Source organism: Fringilla coelebs (assembly GCF_963513975.1).
Source record: "Fringilla coelebs genome assembly, chromosome: 26".
Lineage (NCBI taxonomy): Eukaryota > Metazoa > Chordata > Aves > Passeriformes > Fringillidae > Fringilla > Fringilla coelebs.
In genome coordinates, this window is record NC_140052.1 from 6,453,232 (window position 1) to 6,480,248 (window position 27,017).

Here is a 27,017-nt window from a genome sequence, read left to right on the forward strand (position 1 = left end):
GGTCCTGCAAACTGACACCCAGAACAGTGGCTTGTGAGTTTTGTTTCCCAGGGAAAAAGCCTGTACCATGGTTCAGGGTCCTGCGGCCTTAAATTGCCGGGTGCCTCCTGGAATTGCGCCTCTCGCAGGATGCCTCCCAGACGCAAGGTGGCACCAGTGCCAACTTGGTCTGCTTTGAGAGTGTCAAGTGGGCCCTGAAAACTGACACCCAGAACAGTGGCTTGTGAGTTTTGTTTCCCAGGGAAAAAGCCTGTACAATGGTTCAGGGTCCTGCGGCCTAAAATTGCCGGGTGCCTCCTGGAATTCGGCGTCTTGCAAGATGCCTCCCAGACGCAAGTTGGCACCAGTGCCAACTTGGTCTGGTTTGAGAGTGCCAAGTGGGTTCTGAAAACTGACACGCAGAACAGTGGCTTGTGAGTTTTGTTTCCCAGGGAAAAAGCCTGTACAATGGTTCAGGGGCCTGAGGCCATAAATTGATGGGTGCCTCCTGGAATTCGGACTCTTGCAGGGTGCCTCCCAGAGGCAAAATGACACCATTTCCAATTTGGTCTGGTTTGAGAGTGTCAAGTGGGTCCTGAAAACTGACACCCAGAACAGTGGCTTGTGAGTTTTGTTTCCCAGGGAAAAAGCCTGTACAATGGTTCAGGGTCCTGCGGCCTTAAATTGTTGGGTGCCTCCTGGAATTCGGCCTCTCGCAGGATGCCTCCCAGACACAAGGTGGCACCAGTGCCAACTTGGACTTGTTTAAGAGTGCCAAGTGGGTCCTGAAAACTGACACGCAGAACAGTGGCTTGTGAGTTTTGTTTCCCAGGGAAAAAGCCTGTACAATGGTTCAGGGTCCTGCGGCCTTAAATTGCCGGGTGACTCCTGGAATTCCGCCTCTCGCAGGATGCCTCCCAGACGCAAGGTGGCAGCAGTGCCAACTTGGTCTGGTTTGAGAGTGCCAAGTGTGTCCTGAAAACTGACACCCAGAACAGTGGCTTGTGAGTTTTGTTTCCCAGGGAAAAAGCCTGTACAATGGTTCAGGGGCCTGAGGCCTTAAATTGCTGGCTGCCTCCTGGAATTCGGACTCTCGCAGAGTGCCTCCCAGACGCAAAATGACACCATTTCCAACTTGGTCTGGTTTAAGAGTGCCAAGTGGGTCCTGAAAACTGGCACCCAGAACAGTGGCTTGTGAGTTTTGTTTCCCAGGGAAAAAGCCTGTACAATGGTTCAGGGGCCTGCGGCCTTAAATTGCCGGTTGCCTCCTGGAGATCCGCCTCTCACAGGTTGCCTCCCAGGCGCAACATGACACCAGTGCCAACTTAGTCTGGTTTAAGAGTGCCAAGTGGGTCCTGAAAACTGACACCCAGAACAGTGGCTTGTGAGTTTTGTTTCCCAGGGAAAAAGCCTGTACAATGGTTCAGGGTCCTGCGGCCTTTAATTGCCGGGTGCCTCCTGGAATTCGGCGTCTTGCAAGATGCCTCCCAGACGCAAGGTGGCACCAGTGCCAACTTGGTCTTGTTTGAGAGTGCCAAGTGGGTCCTGAAAACTGACACCCAGAACAGTGGCTTGTGAGTTTTGTTTCCCAGGGAAAAAGCCTGTACAATGGTTCAGGGTCCTGCGGCCTTAAATTGCCGGGTGCCTCCTGGAATTGCGCATCTCGCAGGATGCCTCCAAGACGCAAAATGGCACCAGTGCCAACTTGGTCTGGTTTGAGAGTGCCTGGTGGCTCCTGCAAACTGACACCCAGAACAGTGGCTTGTGAGTTTTGTTTCCCAGGGTAAAAGCCTGTTCAACGGCTCAGGGTCCTGCGGCCTTAAATTGCCGGGTGCCTCCTGGAATTCGGCCACTCGCAGGATGCCTCCCAGACGCAAGGTGGCACCAGTGCCAACTTGGTAGGGTTTAAGAGTGCCAAGTGGATCCTGAAAACTGACACCCAGAACAGTGGCTTGTGAGTTTTGTTTCCCAGGGAAAAAGCCTGTACAATGGTTCAGGAGCCTGCGGCCTTAAATTGCCGGGTGCCTCCTGGAGATCCGCCTCTCACAGGATGCCTCCCAGACGCAAGGTGGCACCAGTGCCAACTTGGTCTGGTTTGAGAGTGCCAAGTGGGTCCTGAAAACTGACACCCAGAACAGTGGCTTGTGAGTTTTGCTTCCCAGGGAAAAAGCCTGTACAATGGTTCAGGGTCCTGCGGCCTTTAATTGCCGGGTGCCTCCTGGAATTGCGCCTCTCGCAGGATGCCTCCCAGACGCAAGGTGGCACCAGTGCCAACTTGGTCTGCTTTGAGAGTGTCAAGTGGGTCCTGAAAACTGACACCCAGAACAGTGGCTTGTGAGTTTTGTTTCCCAGGGAAAAAGCCTGTACAATGGTTCAGGGTCCTGCGGCCTTAAATTGCCGGGTGCCTCCTGGAATTCCGCCTCTCGCAGGATGCCTCCCAGACACAAGGTGGCACCAGTGCCAACTTGGTCTGGTTTGAGAGTGCCAAGTGGGTCCTGAAAACTGACACCCAGAACAGTGGCTTGTGAGTTTTCTTTCCCAGGGAAAAAGCCTGTAAAATGATTCAGGGTCCTGCGGCCTTAAATTGCCGGGTGCCTCCTGGAGATCCGCGTCTCGCAGGATGCCTCCCAGGCGCAACATGACACCAGTGCCAACTTGGTCTGGTTTGAGAGTGCCAGGTGCCTCCTGCAAACTGACACCCAGAACAGTGGCTTGTGAGTTTTGTTTCCCAGGGAAAAAGCCTGTACAATGGTTCAGGGTCCTGAGGCCTTAAATTGCCGGGTGCCTCCTGGAATTGCGCCTCTCGCGGGATGCCTCCCAGACACAAGGTGGCACCAGTGCCAACTTGGTCTGGTTTGAGAGTGCCAAGTGGGTCCTGCAAACTGACACCCAGAACAGTGGCTTGTGAGTTTTGTTTCCCAGGGAAAAAGCCTGTACCATGGTTCAGGGTCCTGCGGCCTTAAATTGCCGGGTGCCTCCTGGAATTGCGCCTCTCGCAGGATGCCTCCCAGACGCAAGGTGGCACCAGTGCCAACTTGGTCTGCTTTGAGAGTGTCAAGTGGGCCCTGAAAACTGACACCCAGAACAGTGGCTTGTGAGTTTTGTTTCCCAGGGAAAAAGCCTGTACAATGGTTCAGGGTCCTGCGGCCTAAAATTGCCGGGTGCCTCCTGGAATTCGGCGTCTTGCAAGATGCCTCCCAGACGCAAGTTGGCACCAGTGCCAACTTGGTCTGGTTTGAGAGTGCCAAGTGGGTCCTGAAAACTGACACGCAGAACAGTGGCTTGTGAGTTTTGTTTCCCAGGGAAAAAGCCTGTACAATGGTTCAGGGGCCTGAGGCCATAAATTGATGGGTGCCTCCTGGAATTCGGACTCTTGCAGGGTGCCTCCCAGAGGCAAAATGACACCATTTCCAATTTGGTCTGGTTTGAGAGTGTCAAGTGGGTCCTGAAAACTGACACCCAGAACAGTGGCTTGTGAGTTTTGTTTCCCAGGGAAAAAGCCTGTACAATGGTTCAGGGTCCTGCGGCCTTAAATTGTTGGGTGCCTCCTGGAATTGCGCCTCTCGCAGGATGCCTCCCAGACACAAGGTGGCACCAGTGCCAACTTGGACTTGTTTAAGAGTGCCAAGTGGGTCCTGAAAACTGACACCCAGAACAGTGGCTTGTGAGTTTTGTTTCCCAGGGAAAAAGCCTATACAGTGGTTCAGGGTCCTGCGGCTTTAAATGGCCGGGTGCCTCCTGGAATTGCGCCTCTCGCAGGATGCCTCCCAGACACAAGGTGGCACCAGTGCCAACTTGGTCTGCTTTGAGAGTGTCAAGTGGGTCCTGAAAACTGACACCCAGAACAGTGGCTTGTGAGTTTTGCTGCCCAGGGTAAAAGCCTGTACAATGGTTCAGGGTCCTGCGGCCTTAAATTGCCGGGTGCCTCCTGGAATTCCGCCTCTCGCAGGATGCCTCCCAGATGCAAGGTGGCACCAGTGCCAACTTGGTCTGGTTTGAGAGTGCCAGGTGCCTCCTTCAAACTGACACCCAGAACAATGGCTTCTGAATTTTTTTTTCCAGGGAAAAAGCCTGTAGAATGGTTTTGGGTCCTGCGGCCTTAAATTGCCAGGTGCCTCCTGGAATTCCGCCTCTCGCAGGATGCCTCCCAGACGCAAGGTGGCACCAGTGCCAACTTGGTCTGGTTTGAGAGTGCCAAGTGGGTCCTGAAAACTGACACCCAGAACAGTGGCTTGTGAGTTTTGTTTCCCAGGGAAAAAGCCTGTACAATGGTTCAGGGTCCTGCGGCCTTAAATTGCCGGGTGACTCCTGGAATTCCGCCTCTCGCAAGATGCCTCCCAGACTCAAGGTGGCACCAGTGCCAACTTGGTCTGGTTTGAGAGTGCCAAGTGTGTCCTGAAAACTGACACCCAGAACAGTGGCTTGTGAGTTTTGTTTCCCAGGGAAAAAGCCTGTACAATGGTTCAGGGGCCTGAGGCCTTAAATTGCTGGGTGCCTCCTGGAATTCGGACTCTCGCAGAGTGCCTCCCAGACGCAAAATGACACCATTTCCAACTTGGTCTGGTTTAAGAGTGCCAAGTGGGTCCTGAAAACTGACACCCAGAACAGTGGCTTGTGAGTTTTGTTTCCCAGGGAAAAAGCCTGTTCAATGGTTCAGGGGCCTGCGGCCTTAAATTGCCGGTTGCCTCCTGGAGATCCGCCTCTCACAGGATGCCTCCCAGACGCAAGGTGGCACCAGTGCCAACTTGGTCTGGTTTGAGAGTGCCAAGTGGGTCCTGAAAACTGACACCCAGAACAGTGGCTTGTGAGTTTTGTTTCCCAGGGAAAAAGCCTGTACAATGGTTCAGGGTCCTGCGGCCTTTAATTGCCGGGTGCCTCCTGGAATTGCGCCTCTCGCAGGATGCCTCCCAGACGCAAGGTGGCACCAGTGCCAACTTGGTCTGCTTTGAGACTGTCAAGTGGGTCCTGAAAACTGACACCCAGAACAGTGGCTTGTGAGTTTTGTTTCCCAGGGAAAAAGCCTGTACAATGGTTCAGGGTCCTGCGGCCTTAAATTGCCGGGTGCCTCCTGGAATTCCGCCTCTCGCAGGATGCCTCCCAGACGCAAGGTGGCACCAGTTCCAACTTGGTCTGCTTTGAGAGTGCCAGGTGCCTCCTGCAAACTGACACCCAGAACAATGGCTTCTGAATTTTTTTTTCCAGGGAAAAAGCCTGTACAATGGTTCAGGGTCCTGCGGCCTTAAATTGTCGGGTGCCTCCTGGAATTCCGCCTCTCGCAGGATGCCTCCCAGACGCAAGGTGGCACCAGTGCCAACTTGGTCTGGTTTGAGAGTGCCAAGTGCGTCCTGAAAACTGACACCCAGAACAGTGGCTTGTGAGTTTCGTTTCCCAGGGAAAAAGCCTGTACAATGGTTCAGGGTCCTGCGGCCTTAAATTGCCGGGTGCCTCCTGGAATTCCGCAACTCGCCAGGTGTTTTCCAGATGCTAAGCAACACCAGTGCCAACTTGGCCTGGTTTAAGAGTGCCAAGTGGGTCCTGGAAACTGACACCCAGAACAGTGGCTTGTGAGTTTTGTTTCCCAGGGAAAAAGCCTGTACAATGGTTCAGGTTCCTGCGGCCTTAAATTGCCGGGTACCTCCTGGAATTCGGCGTCTTGCAAGATGCCTCCCAGACGCAAGGTGGCACCAGTGCCAACTTGGTCTGCTTTGAGAGTGCCAAGTGGGTCCTGAAAACTGACACCCAGAACAGTGGCTTGTGAGTTTTGTTTCCCAGGGAAAAAGCCCGTACAATGGTTCAGGGTCCTGCGGCCTTAAATTGCCGGGTGACTCCTGGAATTCCGCCCATCGCAGGATGCCTCCCAGACGCAAGGTGGCACCAGTGCCAACTTGGTCTGGTTTGAGAGTGCCAAGTGGGTCCTGAAAACTGACACCCAGAACAGTGGCTTGTGAGTTTTGTTTCCCAGGGAAAAAGCCTGTACAATGGTTCAGGGTCCTGCGGCCTTAAATTGCTGGGTGCCTCCTGGAATTCGGACTCTCGCAGGGTGCCTCCCAGACGCAAAATGACACCATTTCCAATTTGGTCTGGTTTGAGAGTGTCAAGTGGGTCCTGAAAACTGACACCCAGAACAGTGGCTTGTGAGTTTTGTTTCCCAAAGAAAAAGCCTGTATAATGGTTCAGGGTCCTGCGGCCTTAAATTGCTGGGTGCCTCCTGGAATTCGGCCTCTCGCAGGATGCCTCCCAGACGCAAGGTGGCACCAGTTCCAACTTCGTAGGGTTTAAGAGTGCCAAGTGGGTCCTGAAAACTGACACCCAGAACAGTGGCTTGTGAGTTTTGTTTCCCAGGGAAAAAGCCTGTACAATGGTTCAGGGGCCAGCGGCCTTAAATTGCCGGGTGCCACCTGGAGATCCGCCTCTCACAGAATGCCTCCCAGGCGCAACATGTCACCAGTGGCAACTTAGTCTGGTTTAAGAGTGCCAAGTGGGTCCTGAAAACTGACACCCAGAACAGTGGCTTGTGAGTTTTGTTTCCCAGGGAAAAAGCCTGTACAATGGTTCAGGGTCCTGCGGCCTTAAATTGCCGGGTGCCTCCTGGAATTGCGCCTCTCGCAGGATGCCTCCCAGAGGCAAGGTGGCACCAGTGCCAACTTGGTCTGCTTTGAGAGTGTCAAGTGGGTCCTGAAAACTGACACCCAGAACAGTGGCTTCTGAATTTTGTTTCCCAGGGAAAAAGCCTGTACAATGGTTCAGGGTCCTGCGGCCTTAAATATCCGGGTGCCTCCTGGAATTGCGCCTCTCGCAGGATGCCTCCAAGACGCAAAATGGCACCAGTGCCAACTTGGTCTGCTTTGAGAGTGCCAGGTGCCTCCTGCAAACTGACACCCAGAACAGTTGCTTGTGAATTTTGTTTCCCAGGGAAAAAGCCTGTACAATGGTTCAGGGTCCTGCGGACTTAAATTGCCGGGTGCCTCCTGGAATTCGGCCACTCGCAGGATGCCTGCCAGACGCAAGGTGGCACCAGTTCCAACTTGGTCTGGTTTAAGAGTGCCAAGTGGGTCCTGAAAACTGACACCCAGAACAGTGGCTTGTGAGTTTTGTTTCCCAGGGAAAAAGCCTGTACAATGGTTCAGGGGCCTGAGGCCTTAAATTGCCGGGTGCCTCCTGGAATTCGGCCTCTCGCAGGATACCTCTCAGACACAAGGTGGCACCAGTTCCAACTTGGTCTGGTTTAAGAGTGCCAAGTGGGTCCTGAAAACTGACACCCAGAACAGTGGCTTGTGAATTTTGTTTCCCAGGGAAAAAGCCTGTACAATGGTTCAGGGTCCTGCGGCCTTAAATTGCCGGGTGCCATCTGGAATTCCGCCTCTCGCAGGATGCCTCCCAGACGCAAGGTGGCACCAGTGCCAACTTGGTCTGGTTTAAGAGTGCCAAGTGGGTCCTGAAAACTGACACCCAGAACAGTGGCTTCTGAATTTTTTTTTCCAGGGAAAAAGCCTAAAGAATGGTTTTGGGTCCTGCGGCCTTAAATTGCCGGGTGCCTCCTGGAATTCCGCCTCTCGCAGGATGCCTCCCAGACGCAAGGTGGCACCAGTGCCAACTTGGTCTGGTTTGAGAGTGCCAAGTGTGTCCTGAAAACTGACACCCAGAACAGTGGCTTGTGAGTTTTGTTTCCCAGGGAAAAAGCCTGTACAATGGTTCAGGGTCCTGCGGCCTTTAATTGCCGGGTGCCTCCTGGAATTCCGCAACTCCCCAAGTGTTTCCCAGACGCTAAGCAACACCAGTGCCAACTTGGTCTGGTTTAAGAGTGCCAAGTGGGTCCTGGAAACTGACACCCAGAACAGTGGCTTGTGAGTTTTGTTTCCCAGGGAAAAAGCCTGTACAATGGTTCAGGGGCCTGCGGCCTTAAATTGCCGGGTGCCTCCTGGAATTCGGCGTCTTGCAAGATGCCTCCCAGACGCAAGGTGGCACCAGTGCCAACTTGGTCTGGTTTGAGAGTGCCAAGTGGGTCCTGAAAACTGACACCCAGAACAGTGGCTTGTGAGTTTTGTTTCCCAGGGAAAAAGCCTGTACAATGATTCAGGGGCCTGCGGCCTTAAATTGCCGGGTGACTCCTGGAATTCCGCCTCTCGCAAGATGCCTCCCAGACGCAAGGTGGCACCAGTGCCAACTTCGTAGGGTTTAAGAGTGCCAAGTGTGTCCTGAAAACTGACACCCAGAACAGTGGCTTGTGAGTTTTGTTTCCCAGGGAAAAAGCCTGTACAATGGTTCAGGGGCCTGAGGCCTTAAATTGCTAAGTGCCTCCTGGAATTCGGACTCTCGCAGAGTGCCTCCCAGACGCAAAATGACACCATTTCCAACTTGGTCTGGTTTAAGAGTGCCAAGTGGGTCCTGAAAACTAACACCCAGAACAGTGGCTTGTGAGTTTTGTTTCCCAGGTAAAAAGCCTGTACAATGGTTCAGGGGCCTGCGGCCTTAAATTGCCGGGTGCCTCCTGGAATTTGGCGTCTTGCAAGATGCCTCCCAGACGCAAGGTGGCACCAGTGCCAACTTGGTCTTGTTTGAGAGTGCCAAGTGGGTCCTGAAAACTGACACCCAGAACAGTGGCTTGTGAGTTTTGTTTCCCAGGGAAAAAGCCTGTACAATGGTTCAGGGGCCTGCGGCCTTAAATTGCCGGTTGCCTCCTGGAGGTCCGCCTCTCACAGGATGCCTCCCAGGCGCAACATGACACCAGTGCCAACTTAGTCTGGTTTAAGAGTGCCAAGTGGGTCCTTAAAACTGACACCCAGAACAGTGGCTTGTGAGTTTTGTTTCCCAGGGAAAAAGCCTGTACAATGGTTCAGGGTCCTGCGGCCTTAAATTGCCGGGTGCCTCCTGGAGGTCCGCCTCTCACAGGATGCCTCCCAGATGCAAGGTGGCACCAGTGCCAACTTGGTCTGGTTTGAGAGTGCCAAGTGGGTCCTGAAAACTGACACCCAGAACAGTGGCTTGTGAGTTTTGCTTCCCAGGGAAAAAGCCTGTACAATGGTTCAGGGTCCTGCGGCCTTTAATTGCCGGGTGCCTCCTGGAATTGCGCCTCTCGCAGGATGCCTCCCAGACGCAAGGTGGCACCAGTGCCAACTTGGTCTGCTTTGAGACTGTCAAGTGGGTCCTGAAAACTGACACCCAGAACAGTGGCTTGTGAGTTTTGTTTCCCAGGGAAAAAGCCTGTACAATGGTTCAGGGTCCTGCGGCCTTAAATTGCCGGGTGCCTCCTGGAATTCCGCCTCTCGCAGGATGCCTCCCAGACGCAAGGTGGCACCAGTGCCAACTTGGTCTGGTTTAAGAGTGCCAGGTTCCTCCTGCAAACTGACACCCAGAACAATGGCTTCTGAATTTTTTTTTCCAGGGAAAAAGCCTGTAGAATGGTTTTGGGTCCTGCGGCCTTAAATTGTCGGGTGCCTCCTGGAATTCCGCCTCTCGCAGGATGCCTCCCAGACGCAAGGTGGCACCAGTGCCAACTTGGTCTGGTTTGAGAGTGCCAAGTGCGTCCTGAAAACTGACACCCAGAACAGTGGCTTGTGAGTTTCGTTTCCCAGGGAAAAAGCCTGTACAATGGTTCAGGGTCCTGCGGCCTTAAATTGCCGGGTGCCTCCTGGAATTCCGCAACTCGCCAGGTGTTTTCCAGATGCTTAGCAACACCAGTGCCAACTTGGCCTGGTTTAAGAGTGCCAAGTGGGTCCTGGAAAATGACACCCAGAACAGTGGCTTGTGAGTTTTGTTTCCCAGGGAAAAAGCCTGTACAATGGTTCAGGTTCCTGCGGCCTTAAATTGCCGGGTGACTCCTGAAATTCGGCGTCTTGCAAGATGCCTCCCAGACGCAAGGTGGCACCAGTGCCAACTTGGTCTGCTTTGAGAGTGCCAAGTGGGTCCTGAAAACTGACACCCAGAACAGTGGCTTGTGAGTTTTGTTTCCCAGGGAAAAAGCCTGTACAATGGTTCAGGGTCCTGCGGCCTTAAATTGCTGGGTGACTCCTGGAATTCCGCCCATCGCAGGATGCCTCCCAGACGCAAGGTGGCACCAGTGCCAACTTGGTCTGGTTTGAGAGTGCCAAGTGTGTCCTGAAAACTGACACCCAGAACAGTGGCTTGTGAGTTTTGTTTCCCAGGGAAAAAGCCTGTACAATGGTTCAGGGGCCTGAGGCCTTAAATTGCTGGGTGCCTCCTGGAATTCGGACTCTCGCAGGGTGCCTCCCAGACGCAAAATGACACCATTTCCAATTTGGTCTGGTTTGAGAGTGTCAAGTGGGTCCTGAAAACTGACACCCAGAACAGTGGCTTGTGAGTTTTGTTTCCCAGGGAAAAAGCCTGTATAATGGTTCAGGGTCCTGCGGCCTTAAATTGCTGGGTGCCTCCTGGAATTCGGCCTCTCGCAGGATGCCTCCCAGACGCAAGGTGGCACCAGTTCCAACTTGGTCGGGTTTAAGAGTGCCAAGTGGGTCCTGAAAACTGACACCCAGAACAGTGGCTTGTGAGTTTTGTTTCCCAGGGAAAAAGCCTGTACAATGGTTCAGGGGCCAGCGGCCTTAAATTGCCGGGTGCCTCCTGGAGATCCGCCTGTCACAGAATGCCTCCCAGGCGCAACATGACACCAGTGGCAACTTAGTCTGGTTTAAGAGTGCCAAGTGGGTCCTGAAAACTGACACCCAGAACAGTGGCTTGTGAGTTTTGTTTCCCAGGGAAAAAGCCTGTACAATGGTTCAGGGTCCTGCGGCCTTAAATTGCTGGGTGCCTCCTGGAATTGCGCCTCTCGCAGGATGCCTCCCAGACGCAAGGTGGCACCAGTGCCAACTTGGTCTGCTTTGAGAGTGTCAAGTGGGTCCTGAAAACTGACACCCAGAACAGTGGCTTGTGAGTTTTGTTTCCCAGGGAAAAAGCCTGTACAATGGTTCAGGGTCCTGCGGCCTTAAATATCCGGGTGCCTCCTGGAATTGCGCCTCTCGCAGGATGCCTCCAAGACGCAAAATGGCACCAGTGCCAACTTGGTCTGCTTTGAGAGTGCCAGGTGCCTCCTGCAAACTGACACCCAGAACAGTTGCTTGTGAATTTTGTTTCCCAGGGAAAAAGCCTGTACAATGGTTCAGGGTCCTGCGGCCTTAAATTGCCGGGTGCCATCTGGAATTCCGCCTCTCGCAGGATGCCTCCCAGACGCAAGGTGGCACCAGTGCCAACTTGGTCTGGTTTGAGAGTGCCAAGTGGGTCCTGAAAACTGACACCCAGAAAAATGGCTTCTGAATTTTTTTTTCAAGGGAAAAAGCCTAAAGAATGGTTTTGGGTCCTGCGGCCTTAAATTGCCGGGTGCCTCCTGGAATTGCGCCTCTCGCAGGATGCCTCCCAGACGCAAGGTGGCACCAGTGCCAACTTGGTCTGGTTTGAGAGTGCCAAGTGTGTCCTGAAAACTGACACCCAGAACAGTGGCTTGTGAGTTTTGTTTCCCAGGGAAAAAGCCTGTACAATGGTTCAGGGTCCTGCGGCCTTTAATTGCCGGGTGCCTCCTGGAATTCCGCAACTCCCCAAGTGTTTCCCAGACGCTAAGCAACACCAGTGCCAACTTGGTCTGGTTTAAGAGTGCCAAGTGGGTCCTGGAAACTGACACCCAGAACAGTGGCTTGTGAGTTTTGTTTCCCAGGGAAAAAGCCTGTACAATGGTTCAGGGGCCTGCGGCCTTAAATTGCCGGGTGCCTCCTGGAATTCGGCGTCTTGCAAGATGCCTCCCAGACGCAAGGTGGCACCAGTGCCAACTTGGTCTGGTTTGAGAGTGCCAAGTGGGTCCTGAAAACTGACACCCAGAACAGTGGCTTGTGAGTTTTGTTTCCCAGGGAAAAAGCCTGTACAATGATTCAGGGGCCTGCGGCCTTAAATTGCCGGGTGACTCCTGGAATTCCGCCTCTCGCAAGATGCCTCCCAGACGCAAGGTGGCACCAGTGCCAACTTGGTCTGGTTTGAGAGTGCAAAGTGTGTCCTGAAAACTGACACCCAGAACAGTGGCTTGTGAGTTTTGTTTCCCAGGGAAAAAGCCTGTACAATGGTTCAGGGGCCTGAGGCCTTAAATTGCTAAGTGCCTCCTGGAATTCGGGCTCTCGCAGAGTGCCTCCCAGACGCAAAATGACACCATTTCCAACTTGGTCTGGTTTAAGAGTGCCAAGTGGGTCCTGAAAACTAACACCCAGAACAGTGGCTTGTGAGTTTTGTTTCCCAGGGAAAAAGCCTGTACAATGGTTCAGGGGCCTGCGGCCTTAAATTGCCGGGTGCCTCCTGGAATTTGGCGTCTTGCAAGATGCCTCCCAGACGCAAGGTGGCACCAGTGCCAACTTGGTCTTGTTTGAGAGTGCCAAGTGGGTCCTGAAAACTGACACCCAGAACAGTGGCTTGTGAGTTTTGTTTCCCAGGGAAAAAGCCTGTACAATGGTTCAGGGGCCTGCGGCCTTAAATTGCCGGTTGCCTCCTGGAGGTCCGCCTCTCACAGGATGCCTCCCAGGCGCAACATGACACCAGTGCCAACTTAGTCTGGTTTAAGAGTGCCAAGTGGGTCCTTAAAACTGACACCCAGAACAGTGGCTTGTGAGTTTTGTTTCCCAGGGAAAAAGCCTGTACAATGGTTCAGGGTCCTGCGGCCTTAAATTGCCGGGTGCCTCCTGGAGGTCCGCCTCTCACAGGATGCCTCCCAGATGCAAGGTGGCACCAGTGCCAACTTGGTCTGGTTTGAGAGTGCCAAGTGGGTCCTGAAAACTGACACCCAGAACAGTGGCTTGTGAGTTTTGCTTCCCAGGGAAAAAGCCTGTACAATGGTTCAGGGTCCTGCGGCCTTTAATTGCCGGGTGCCTCCTGGAATTGCGCCTCTCGCAGGATGCCTCCCAGACGCAAGGTGGCACCAGTGCCAACTTGGTCTGCTTTGAGACTGTCAAGTGGGTCCTGAAAACTGACACCCAGAACAGTGGCTTGTGAGTTTTGTTTCCCAGGGAAAAAGCCTGTACAATGGTTCAGGGTCCTGCGGCCTTAAATTGCCGGGTGCCTCCTGGAATTCCGCCTCTCGCAGGATGCCTCCCAGACGCAAGGTGGCACCAGTGCCAACTTGGTCTGGTTTAAGAGTGCCAGGTTCCTCCTGCAAACTGACACCCAGAACAATGGCTTCTGAATTTTTTTTTCCAGGGAAAAAGCATGTAGAATGGTTTTGGGTCCTGCGGCCTTAAATTGTCGGGTGCCTCCTGGAATTCCGCCTCTCGCAGGATGCCTCCCAGACGCAAGGTGGCACCAGTGCCAACTTGGTCTGGTTTGAGAGTGCCAAGTGCGTCCTGAAAACTGACACCCAGAACAGTGGCTTGTGAGTTTCGTTTCCCAGGGAAAAAGCCTGTACAATGGTTCAGGGTCCTGCGGCCTTAAATTGCCGGGTGCCTCCTGGAATTCCGCAACTCGCCAGGTGTTTTCCAGATGCTTAGCAACACCAGTGCCAACTTGGCCTGGTTTAAGAGTGCCAAGTGGGTCCTGGAAAATGACACCCAGAACAGTGGCTTGTGAGTTTTGTTTCCCAGGGAAAAAGCCTGTACAATGGTTCAGGTTCCTGCGGCCTTAAATTGCCCGGTGACTCCTGAAATTCGGCGTCTTGCAAGATGCCTCCCAGACGCAAGGTGGCACCAGTGCCAACTTGGTCTGCTTTGAGAGTGCCAAGTGGGTCCTGAAAACTGACACCCAGAACAGTGGCTTGTGAGTTTTGTTTCCCAGGGAAAAAGCCTGTACAATGGTTCAGGGTCCTGCGGCCTTAAATTGCTGGGTGACTCCTGGAATTCCGCCCATCGCAGGATGCCTCCCAGACGCAAGGTGGCACCAGTGCCAACTTGGTCTGGTTTGAGAGTGCCAAGTGTGTCCTGAAAACTGACACCCAGAACAGTGGCTTGTGAGTTTTGTTTCCCAGGGAAAAAGCCTGTACAATGGTTCAGGGGCCTGAGGCCTTAAATTGCTGGGTGCCTCCTGGAATTCGGACTCTCGCAGGGTGCCTCCCAGACGCAAAATGACACCATTTCCAATTTGGTCTGGTTTGAGAGTGTCAAGTGGGTCCTGCAAACTGACACCCAGAACAGTTGCTTGTGAATTTTGTTTCCCAGGGAAAAAGCCTGTACAATGGTTCAGGGTCCTGCGGCCTTAAATTGCCGGGTGCCATCTGGAATTCCGCCTCTCGCAGGATGCCTCCCAGACGCAAGGTGGCACCAGTGCCAACTTGGTCTGGTTTGAGAGTGCCAAGTGGGTCCTGAAAACTGACACCCAGAAAAATGGCTTCTGAATTTTTTTTTCAAGGGAAAAAGCCTAAAGAATGGTTTTGGGTCCTGCGGCCTTAAATTGCCGGGTGCCTCCTGGAATTGCGCCTCTCGCAGGATGCCTCCCAGACGCAAGGTGGCACCAGTGCCAACTTGGTCTGGTTTGAGAGTGCCAAGTGTGTCCTGAAAACTGACACCCAGAACAGTGGCTTGTGAGTTTTGTTTCCCAGGGAAAAAGCCTGTACAATGGTTCAGGGTCCTGCGGCCTTTAATTGCCGGGTGCCTCCTGGAATTCCGCAACTCCCCAAGTGTTTCCCAGACGCTAAGCAACACCAGTGCCAACTTGGTCTGGTTTAAGAGTGCCAAGTGGGTCCTGGAAACTGACACCCAGAACAGTGGCTTGTGAGTTTTGTTTCCCAGGGAAAAAGCCTGTACAATGGTTCAGGGGCCTGCGGCCTTAAATTGCCGGGTGCCTCCTGGAATTCGGCGTCTTGCAAGATGCCTCCCAGACGCAAGGTGGCACCAGTGCCAACTTGGTCTGGTTTGAGAGTGCCAAGTGGGTCCTGAAAACTGACACCCAGAACAGTGGCTTGTGAGTTTTGTTTCCCAGGGAAAAAGCCTGTACAATGATTCAGGGGCCTGCGGCCTTAAATTGCCGGGTGACTCCTGGAATTCCGCCTCTCGCAAGATGCCTCCCAGACGCAAGGTGGCACCAGTGCCAACTTGGTCTGGTTTGAGAGTGCAAAGTGTGTCCTGAAAACTGACACCCAGAACAGTGGCTTGTGAGTTTTGTTTCCCAGGGAAAAAGCCTGTACAATGGTTCAGGGGCCTGAGGCCTTAAATTGCTAAGTGCCTCCTGGAATTCGGGCTCTCGCAGAGTGCCTCCCAGACGCAAAATGACACCATTTCCAACTTGGTCTGGTTTAAGAGTGCCAAGTGGGTCCTGAAAACTAACACCCAGAACAGTGGCTTGTGAGTTTTGTTTCCCAGGGAAAAAGCCTGTACAATGGTTCAGGGGCCTGCGGCCTTAAATTGCCGGGTGCCTCCTGGAATTTGGCGTCTTGCAAGATGCCTCCCAGACGCAAGGTGGCACCAGTGCCAACTTGGTCTTGTTTGAGAGTGCCAAGTGGGTCCTGAAAACTGACACCCAGAACAGTGGCTTGTGAGTTTTGTTTCCCAGGGAAAAAGCCTGTACAATGGTTCAGGGGCCTGCGGCCTTAAATTGCCGGTTGCCTCCTGGAGGTCCGCCTCTCACAGGATGCCTCCCAGGCGCAACATGACACCAGTGCCAACTTAGTCTGGTTTAAGAGTGCCAAGTGGGTCCTTAAAACTGACACCCAGAACAGTGGCTTGTGAGTTTTGTTTCCCAGGGAAAAAGCCTGTACAATGGTTCAGGGTCCTGCGGCCTTAAATTGCCGGGTGCCTCCTGGAGGTCCGCCTCTCACAGGATGCCTCCCAGATGCAAGGTGGCACCAGTGCCAACTTGGTCTGGTTTGAGAGTGCCAAGTGGGTCCTGAAAACTGACACCCAGAACAGTGGCTTGTGAGTTTTGCTTCCCAGGGAAAAAGCCTGTACAATGGTTCAGGGTCCTGCGGCCTTTAATTGCCGGGTGCCTCCTGGAATTGCGCCTCTCGCAGGATGCCTCCCAGACGCAAGGTGGCACCAGTGCCAACTTGGTCTGCTTTGAGACTGTCAAGTGGGTCCTGAAAACTGACACCCAGAACAGTGGCTTGTGAGTTTTGTTTCCCAGGGAAAAAGCCTGTACAATGGTTCAGGGTCCTGCGGCCTTAAATTGCCGGGTGCCTCCTGGAATTCCGCCTCTCGCAGGATGCCTCCCAGACGCAAGGTGGCACCAGTGCCAACTTGGTCTGGTTTAAGAGTGCCAGGTTCCTCCTGCAAACTGACACCCAGAACAATGGCTTCTGAATTTTTTTTTCCAGGGAAAAAGCCTGTAGAATGGTTTTGGGTCCTGCGGCCTTAAATTGTCGGGTGCCTCCTGGAATTCCGCCTCTCGCAGGATGCCTCCCAGACGCAAGGTGGCACCAGTGCCAACTTGGTCTGGTTTGAGAGTGCCAAGTGCGTCCTGAAAACTGACACCCAGAACAGTGGCTTGTGAGTTTCGTTTCCCAGGGAAAAAGCCTGTACAATGGTTCAGGGTCCTGCGGCCTTAAATTGCCGGGTGCCTCCTGGAATTCCGCAACTCGCCAGGTGTTTTCCAGATGCTTAGCAACACCAGTGCCAACTTGGCCTGGTTTAAGAGTGCCAAGTGGGTCCTGGAAAATGACACCCAGAACAGTGGCTTGTGAGTTTTGTTTCCCAGGGAAAAAGCCTGTACAATGGTTCAGGTTCCTGCGGCCTTAAATTGCCGGGTGACTCCTGAAATTCGGCGTCTTGCAAGATGCCTCCCAGACGCAAGGTGGCACCAGTGCCAACTTGGTCTGCTTTGAGAGTGCCAAGTGGGTCCTGAAAACTGACACCCAGAACAGTGGCTTGTGAGTTTTGTTTCCCAGGGAAAAAGCCTGTACAATGGTTCAGGGTCCTGCGGCCTTAAATTGCTGGGTGACTCCTGGAATTCCGCCCATCGCAGGATGCCTCCCAGACGCAAGGTGGCACCAGTGCCAACTTGGTCTGGTTTGAGAGTGCCAAGTGTGTCCTGAAAACTGACACCCAGAACAGTGGCTTGTGAGTTTTGTTTCCCAGGGAAAAAGCCTGTACAATGGTTCAGGGGCCTGAGGCCTTAAATTGCTGGGTGCCTCCTGGAATTCGGACTCTCGCAGGGTGCCTCCCAGACGCAAAATGACACCATTTCCAATTTGGTCTGGTTTGAGAGTGTCAAGTGGGTCCTGAAAACTGACACCCAGAACAGTGGCTTGTGAGTTTTGTTTCCCAGGGAAAAAGCCTGTATAATGGTTCAGGGTCCTGCGGCCTTAAATTGCTGGGTGCCTCCTGGAATTCGGCCTCTCGCAGGATGCCTCCCAGACGCAAGGTGGCACCAGTTCCAACTTGGTCGGGTTTAAGAGTGCCAAGTGGGTCCTGAAAACTGACACCCAGAACAGTGGCTTGTGAGTTTTGTTTCCCAGGGAAAAAGCCTGTACAATGGTTCAGGGGCCAGCGGCCTTAAATTGCCGGGTGCCTCCTGGAGATCCGCCTGTCACAGAATGCCTCCCAGGCGCAACATGACACCAGTGGCAACTTAGTCTGGTTTAAGAGTGCCAAGTGGGTCCTGAAAACTGACACCCAGAACAGTGGCTTGTGAGTTTTGTTTCCCAGGGAAAAAGCCTGTACAATGGTTCAGGGTCCTGCGGCCTTAAATTGCCGGGTGCCTCCTGGAATTGCGCCTCTCGCAGGATGCCTCCCAGACGCAAGGTGGCACCAGTGCCAACTTGGTCTGCTTTGAGAGTGTCAAGTGGGTCCTGAAAACTGACACCCAGAACAGTGGCTTGTGAGTTTTGTTTCCCAGGGAAAAAGCCTGTACAATGGTTCAGGGTCCTGCGGCCTTAAATATCCGGGTGCCTCCTGGAATTGCGCCTCTCGCAGGATGCCTCCAGGACGCAAAATGGCACCAGTGCCAACTTGGTCTGCTTTGAGAGTGCCAGGTGCCTCCTGCAAACTGACACCCAGAACAGTTGCTTGTGAATTTTGTTTCCCAGGGAAAAAGCCTGTACAATGGTTCAGGGTCCTGCGGACTTAAATTGCCGGGTGCCTCCTGGAATTCGTCCACTCGCAGGATGCCTCCCAGACGCAAGGTGGCACCAGTTCCAACTTGGTCTGGTTTAAGAGTGCCAAGTGGGTCCTGAAAACTGACACCCAGAACAGTGGCTTGTGAGTTTTGTTTCCCAGGGAAAAAGCCTGTACAATGGTTCAGGGGCCTGAGGCCTTAAATTGCCGGGTGCCTCCTGGAGATCCGCCTCTCGCAGGATGCCTCCCAGGCGCAACATGACACCAGTGCCAACATGGTCTGGTTTGAGAGTGCCAGGTGGCTCCTGCAAACTGACACCCAGAACAGTGGCTTGTGAGTTTTGTTTCCCAGGGAAAAAGCCTGTACAATGGTTCAGGGGCCTGCGGCCTTAAATTGCCGGGTGCCTCCTGGAATTCCGCATCTCGCCAGGTGTTTCCCAGACGCTAAGCAACACCAGTGCCAACTTGGTCTGGTTTAAGAGTGCCAAGTGGGTCCTGCAAACTGACACCCAGAACAGTGGCTTGTGAGTTTTGTTTCCCAGGGAAAAAGCCTGTACAATGGTTCAGGTTCCTGCGGCCTTAAATTGCCGGGTGCCTCCTGGAATTCGGCGTCTTGCAAGATGCCTCCCAGACGCAAGGTGGCACCAGTGCCAACTTGGTCTGGTTTGAGAGTGCCAAGTGGGTCCTGAAAACTGACACCCAGAACAGTGGCTTGTGAGTTTTGTTTCCCAGGGAAAAAGCCTGTACAATGGTTCAGGGGCCTGAGGCCTTAAATTGCTGGGTGCCTCCTGGAATTCGGACTCTCGCAGAGTGCCTCCCAGACGCAAAATGACACCATTTCCAACTTGGTCTGGTTTAAGAGCGTCAAGTGGGTCCTGAAAATTGACACCCAGAACAGTGGCTTGTGAGTTTTGTTTCCCAGGGAAAAAGCCTGTACAATGGTTCAGGGGCCTGCGGCCTTAAATTGCCGGGGGCCTCCTGGAATTCGGCCTCTCGCAGGATGCCTCCCAGACGCAAGGTGGCACCAGTTCCAACTTGGTAGGGTTTAAGAGTGCCAAGTGGGTCCTGAAAACTGACACCCAGAACAGTGGCTTGTGAGTTTTGTTTCCCAGGGAAAAAGCCTGTACAATGGTTCAGGGGCCTGCGGCCTTAAATTGCCGGGTGCCTCCTGGAGATCCGCCTCTCACAGGATGCCTCCCAGGCGCAACATGACACCAGTGCCAACTTAGTCTGGTTTAAGAGTGCCAAGTGGGTCCTGAAAACTGACACCCAGAACAGTGGCTTGTGAGTTTTGTTTCCCAGGGAAAAAGCCTGTACAATGGTTCAGGGTCCTGCGGCCTTAAATTGCCGGGTGCCTCCTGGAATTCGGCATCTTGCAAGATGCCTCCCAGACGCAAGGTGGCACCAGTGCCAACTTGGTCTTGTTTGAGAGTGCCAAGTGGGTCCTGAAAACTGACACCCAGAACAGTGGCTTGTGAGTTTTGTTTCCCAGGGAAAAAGCCTGTACAATGGTTCAGGGTCCTGCGGCCTTAAATTGCCGGGTGCCTCCTGGAATTGCGCCTCTCGCAGGATGCCTCCAAGACGCAAAATGGCACCAGTGCCAACTTGGTCTGGTTTGAGAGTGCCTGGTGGCTCCTGCAAACTGACACCCAGAACAGTGGCTTGTGAATTTTGTTTCCCAGGGAAAAAGCCTGTACAATGGTTCAGGGTCCTGCGGACTTAAATTGCCAGGTGCCTCCTGGAATTCGGCCACTCGCAGGATGCCTCCCATACGCAAGGTGGCACCAGTTCCAACTTGGTCTGGTTTAAGAGTGCCAAGTGGGTCCTGAAAACTGACACCCAGAACAGTGGCTTGTGAGTTTTGTTTCCCAGGGAAAAAGCCTGTACAATGGTTCAGGAGCCTGCGGCCTTAAATTGCCGGGTGCATCCTGGACATCCGCCTCTCACAGGATGCCTCCCAGGCGCAACATGACACCAGTGCCAACTTAGTCTGGTTTAAGAGTGCCAAGTGGGTCCTGAAAACTGACACCCAGAACAGTGGCTTGTGAGTTTTGTTTCCCAGGGAAAAAGCCTGTACAATGGTTCAGGGTCCTGCGGCCTTTAATTGCCGGGTGCCTCCTGGAATTGCGCCTCTCGCAGGATGCCTCCCAGACACAAGGTGGCACCAGTGCCAACTTGGTCTGCTTTGAGACTGTCAAGTGGGTCCTGAAAACTGACACCCAGAACAGTGGCTTGTGAGTTTTGTTTCCCAGGGAAAAAGCCTGTACAATGGTTCAGGGTCCTGCGGCCTTAAATTGCCGGGTACCATCTGGAATTCCGCCTCTCGCAGGATGCCTCCCAGACGCAAGGTGGCACCAGTACCAACTTGGTCTGCTTTGAGAGTGCCAAGTGGGTCCTGAAAACTGACACCCAGAACAGTGGCTTGTGAGTTTTCTTTCCAAGGGAAAAAATCTGTAAAATGATTCAGGGTCCTGCGGCCTTAAATTGCCGGGTGCCTCCTGGAGATCCGCCTCTTGCAGGATGCCTCCCAGGCGCAACATGACACCAGTGCCAACTTGGTCTGGTTTGAGAGTGCCTGGTGGCTCCTGCAAACTGACACCCAGAACAGTGGCTTGTGAGTTTTGTTTCCCAGGGAAAAAGCCTGTACAATGGTTCAGGGTCCTGAGGCCTTAAATTGCCGGGTGCCTCCTGGAATTGCGCCTCTCGCAGGATGCCTCCCAGACACAAGGTGGCACCAGTGCCAACTTGGTCTGGTTTGAGAGTGCCAAGTGGGTCCTGAAAACTGACACCCAGAACAGTGGCTTGTGAGTTTTGTTTCCCAGGGAAAAAGCCTGTACAATGGTTCAGGGGCCTGCGGCCTTAAATTGCCGGGTGCCTCCTGGAATTCCGCATCTTGCCAGGTGTTTCCCAGACGCTAAGCAACACCAGTGCCAACTTGGTCTGGTTTAAGAGTGCCAAGTGGGTCCTGCAAACTGACACCCAGAACAGTGGCTTGTGAGTTTTGTTTCCCAGGGAAAAAGCCTGTACAATGGTTCAGGGGCCTGAGGCCATAAATTGATGGGTGCCTCCTGGACTTCAGGCTCTTGCAGGGTGCCTCCCAGAGGCAAAATGACACCATTTCAAACTTGGTCTGGTTTGAGAGTGTCAAGTGGGTCCTGAAAACTGACACCCAGAACAGTGGCTTGTGAGTTTTGTTTCCCAGGGAAAAAGCCTGTACAATGGTTCAGGGTCCTGCGGCCTTAAATTGCCGGGTGCCTCCTGGAATTCGGCCTCTCGCAGGATGCCTCCCAGACACAAGGTGGCACCAGTGCCAACTTGGTCTTGTTTAAGAGTGTCAAGTGGGTCCTGAAAACTGACACCCAGAACAGTGGCTTGTGAGTTTTGTTTCCCAGGGAAAAAGCCTGTACAATGGTTCAGGGGCCTGAGGCCTTAAATTGCTGGGTGCCTCCTGGAATTCGGACTCTCGCAGAGTGCCTCCCAGACGCAAAATGACACCATTTCCAACTTGGTCTGGTTTAAGAGTGTCAAGTGGGTCCTGAAAACTGACACCCAGAACAGTGGCTTGTGAGTTTTGTTTCCCAGGGAAAAAGCCTGTACAATGGTTCAGGGTCCTGCAGCCTTAAATTGCCGGGTGCCTCCTGGAGATCCGCATCTCACAGGATGCCTCCCAGGCGCAACATGACACCAGTGCCAACTTAGTCTGGTTTAAGAGTGCCAAGTGGGTCCTGAAAACTGACACCCAGAACAGTGGCTTGTGAGTTTTGTTTCCCAGGGAAAAAGCCTGTACAATGGTTCAGGGTCCTGCGGCCTTTAATTGCCGGGTGCCTCCTGGAATTCGGCGTCTTGCAAGATGCCTCCCAGACGCAAGGTGGCACCAGTGCCAACTTGGTCTTGTTTGAGAGTGCCAAGTGGGTCCTGAAAACTGACACCCAGAACAGTGGCTTGTGAGTTTTGTTTCCCAGGGAAAAAGCCTGTACAATGGTTCAGGGTCCTGCGGCCTTAAATTGCCGGGTGCCTCCTGGAATTGCGCCTCTCGCAGGATGCCTCCAAGACGCAAAATGGCACCAGTGCCAACTTGGTCTGGTTTGAGAGTGCCTGGTGGCTCCTGCAAACTGACACCCAGAACAGTGGCTTGTTAATTTTGTTTCCCAGGGAAAAAGCCTGTACAATGGTTCAGGGTCCTGCGGACTTAAATTGCCGGGTGCCTCCTGGAATTCGGCCACTCGCAGGATGCCTCCCAGACGCAAGGTGGCACCAGTGCCAACTTGGTCTGGTTTGAGAGTGCCAGGTGGCTCCTGCAAACTGACACCCAGAACAGTGGCTTGTGAGTTTTGTTTCCCAGGGAAAAAGCCTGTACAATGGTTCAGGGGCCTGCGGCCTTAAATTGCCGGGTGCCTCCTGGAATTCCGCATCTCGCCAGGTGTTTCCCAGACGCTAAGCAACACCAGTGCCAACTTGGTCTGGTTTAAGAGTGCCAAGTGGGTCCTGAAAACTGACACCCAGAACAGTGGCTTGTGAGTTTTGTTTCCCAGGGAAAAAGCCTGTACAATGGTTCAGGGTCCTGCGGCCTTAAATTGCCGGGTGCCTCCTGGAATTGCGCCTCTCGCAGGATGCCTCCCAGACGCAAGGTGGCACCAGTGCCAACTTGGTCTGCTTTGAGAGTGTCAAGTGGGTCCTGAAAACTGACACCCAGAACAGTGGCTTGTGAGTTTTGTTTCCCAGGGAAAAAGCCTGTACAATGGTTCAGGGTCCTGCGGCCTTAAATATCCGGGTGCCTCCTGGAATTGCGCCTCTCGCAGGATGCCTCCAAGACGCAAAATGGCACCAGTGCCAACTTGGTCTGCTTTGAGAGTGCCAGGTGCCTCCTGCAAACTGACACCCAGAACAGTTGCTTGTGAATTTTGTTTCCCAGGGAAAAAGCCTGTACAATGGTTCAGGGTCCTGCGGACTTAAATTGCCGGGTGCCTCCTGGAATTCGGCCACTCGCAGGATGCCTCCCAGACGCAAGGTGGCACCAGTTCCAACTTGGTCTGGTTTAAGAGTGCCAAGTGGGTCCTGAAAACTGACACCCAGAACAGTGGCTTGTGAGTTTTGTTTCCCAGGGAAAAAGCCTGTACAATGGTTCAGGGGCCTGAGGCCTTAAATTGCCGGGTGCCTTCTGGAATTCGGCCTCTCGCAGGATACCTCTCAGACACAAGGTGGCACCAGTTCAAACTTGGTCTGGCTTAAGAGTGCCAAGTGGGTCCTGAAAACTGACACCCAGAACAGTGGCTTGTGAGTTTTGTTTCCCAGGGAAAAAGCCTGTACAATGGTTCAGGGTCCTGCGGCCTTAAATTGCCGGGTGCCATCTGGAATTCCGCCTCTCGCAGGATGCCTCCCAGACGCAAGGTGGCACCAGTGCCAACTTGGTCTGGTTTGAGAGTGCCAAGTGGGTCCTGAAAACTGACACCCAGAACAGTGGCTTGTGAGTTTTCTTTCCCAGGGAAAAAGCCTTTAAAATGATTCAGGGTCCTGCGGCCTTAAATTGCCGGGTGCCTCCTGGAGATCCGCCGCTCGCAGGATGCCTCCCAGGCGCAACATGACACCAGTGCCAACTTGGTCTGGTTTGAGAGTGCCAGGTGGCTCCTGCAAACTGACACCCAGAACAGTGGCTTGTGAGTTTTGTTTCCCAGGGAAAAAGCCTGTACAATGGTTCAGGGGCCTGCGGCCTTAAATTGCCGGGTGCCTCCTGGAATTCCGCATCTCGCCAGGTGTTTCCAAGACGCTAAGCAACACCAGTGCCAACTTGGTTTGGTTTAAGAGTGCCAAGTGGGTCCTGGAAACTGACACCCAGAACAGTGGCTTGTGAGTTTTGTTTCCCAGGGAAAAAGCCTGTACAATGGTTCAGGTTCCTGCGGCCTTAAATTGCCGGGTGCCTCCTGGAATTCGGCGTCTTGCAAGATGCCTCCCAGACGCAAGGTGGCACCAGTGCCAACTTGGTCTGGTTTGAGAGTGCCAAGTGGGTCCTGAAAACTGACACCCAGAACAGTGGCTTGTGAGTTTTGTTTCCCAGGGAAAAAGCCTGTACAATGGTTCAGGGGCCTGAGGCCTTAAATTGCTGGGTGCCTCCTGGAATTCGGACTCTCGCAGAGTGCCTCCCAGACGCAAAATGACACCATTTCCAACTTGGTCTGGTTTAAGAGCGTCAAGTGGGTCCTGAAAACTGACACCCAGAACAGTGGCTTGTGAGTTTTGTTTCCCAGGGAAAAAGCCTGTACAATGGTTCAGGGGCCTGCGGCCTTAAATTGCTGGGTGCCTCCTGGAATTCGGCCTCTCGCAGGATGCCTCCCAGACGCAAGGTGGCACCAGTTCCAACTTGGTAGGGTTTAAGAGTGCCAAGTGGGTCCTGAAAACTGACACCCAGAACAGTGGCTTGTGAGTTTTGTTTCCCAGGGAAAAAGCCTGTACAATGGTTCAGGGGCCTGCGGCCTTAAATTGCCGGGTGCCTCCTGGAGATCCGCCTCTCACAGAATGCCTCCCAGGCGCAACATGACACCAGTGGCAACTTAGTCTGGTTTAAGAGTGCCAAGTGGGTCCTGAAAACTGACACCCAGAACAGTGGCTTGTGAGTTTTGTTTCCCAGGGAAAAAGCCTGTACAATGGTTCAGGGTCCTGCGGCCTTAAATTGCCGGGTGCCTCCTGGAATTGCGCCTCTCGCAGGATGCCTCCCAGACGCAAGGTGGCACCAGTGCCAACTTGGTCTGCTTTGAGAGTGTCAAGTGGGTCCTGAAAACTGACACCCAGAACAGTGGCTTGTGAGTTTTGTTTCCCAGGGAAAAAGCCTGTACAATGGTTCAGGGTCCTGCGGCCTTAAATATCCGGGTGCCTCCTGGAATTGCGCCTCTCGCAGGATGCCTCCAAGACGCAAAATGGCACCAGTGCCAACTTGGTCTGCTTTGAGAGTGCCAGGTGCCTCCTGCAAACTGACACCCAGAACAGTTGCTTGTGAATTTTGTTTCCCAGGGAAAAAGCCTGTACAATGGTTCAGGGTCCTGCGGACTTAAATTGCCGGGTGCCTCCTGGAATTCGGCCACTCGCAGGATGCCTCCCAGACGCAAGGTGGCACCAGTTCCAACTTGGTCTGGTTTAAGAGTGCCAAGTGGGTCCTGAAAACTGACACCCAGAACAGTGGCTTGTGAGTTTTGTTTCCCAGGGAAAAAGCCTGTACAATGGTTCAGGGGCCTGAGGCCTTAAATTGCCGGGTGCCTCCTGGAATTCGGCCTCTCGCAGGATACCTCTCAGACACAAGGTGGCACCAGTTCAAACTTGGTCTGGCTTAAGAGTGCCAAGTGGGTCCTGAAAACTGACACCCAGAACAGTGGCTTGTGAGTTTTGTTTCCCAGGGAAAAAGCCTGTACAATGGTTCAGGGTCCTGCGGCCTTAAATTGCCGGGTGCCATCTGGAATTCCGCCTCTCGCAGGATGCCTCCCAGACGCAAGGTGGCACCAGTGCCAACTTGGTCTGGTTTGAGAGTGCCAAGTGGGTCCTGAAAACTGACACCCAGAACAGTGGCTTGTGAGTTTTCTTTCCCAGGGAAAAAGCCTGTAAAATGATTCAGGGTCCTGCGGCCTTAAATTGCCGGGTGCCTCCTGGAGATCCGCCTCTCGCAGGATGCCTCCCAGGCGCAACATGACACCAGTGCCAACTTGGTCTGGTTTGAGAGTGCCAGGTGGCTCCTGCAAACTGACACCCAGAACAGTGGCTTGTGAGTTTTGTTTCCCAGGGAAAAAGCCTGTACAATGGTTCAGGGGCCTGCGGCCTTAAATTGCCGGGTGCCTCCTGGAATTCCGCATCTCGCCAGGTGTTTCCCAGACGCTAAGCAACACCAGTGCCAACTTGGTTTGGTTTAAGAGTGCCAAGTGGGTCCTGGAAACTGACACCCAGAACAGTGGCTTGTGAGTTTTGTTTCCCAGGGAAAAAGCCTGTACAATGGTTCAGGTTCCTGCGGCCTTAAATTGCCGGGTGCCTCCTGGAATTCGGCGTCTTGCAAGATGCCTCCCAGACGCAAGGTGGCACCAGTGCCAACTTGGTCTGGTTTGAGAGTGCCAAGTGGGTCCTGAAAACTGACACCCAGAACAGTGGCTTGTGAGTTTTGTTTCCTAGGGAAAAAGCCTGTACAATGGTTCAGGGGCCTGAGGCCTTAAATTGCTGGGTGCCTCCTGGAATTCGGACTCTCGCAGAGTGCCTCCCAGACGCAAAATGACACCATTTCCAACTTGGTCTGGTTTAAGAGCGTCAAGTGGGTCCTGGAAACTGACACCCAGAACAGTGGCTTGTGAGTTTTGTTTCCCAGGGAAAAAGCCTGTACAATGGTTCAGGGGCCTGCGGCCTTAAATTGCCGGGTGCCTCCTGGAATTCGGCCACTCGCAGAATGCCTCCCAGACGCAAGGTGGCACCAGTTCCAACTTGGTAGGGTTTAAGAGTGCCAAGTGGGTCCTGAAAACTGACACCCAGAACAGTGGCTTGTGAGTTTTGTTTCCCAGGGAAAAAGCCTGTACAATGGTTCAGGGGCCAGCGGCCTTATATTGCCGGTTGCCTCCTGGAGATCCGCCTCTCACAGGATGCCTCCCAGGCGCAACATGACACCAGTGCCAACTTAGTCTGGTTTAAGAGTGCCAAGTGGGTCCTGAAAACTGACACCCAGAACAGTGGCTTGTGAGTTTTGTTTCCCAGGGAAAAAGCCTGTACAATGGTTCAGGGTCCTGCGGCCTTTAAGTGCCGGGTGCCTCCTGGAATTCGGCGTCTTGCAAGATGCCTCCCAGACGCAAGGTGGCACCAGTGCCAACTTGGTCTTGTTTGAGAGTGCCAAGTGGGTCCTGAAAACTGACACCCAGAACAGTGGCTTGTGAGTTTTGTTTCCCAGGGAAAAAGCCTGTACAATGGTTCAGGGTCCTGCGGCCTTAAATTGCCGGGTGCCTCCTGGAATTGCGCCTCTCGCAGGATGCCTCCAAGACGCAAAATGGCACCAGTGCCAACTTGGTCTGGTTTGAGAGTGCCTGGTGACTCCTGCAAACTGACACCCAGAACAGTGGCTTGTGA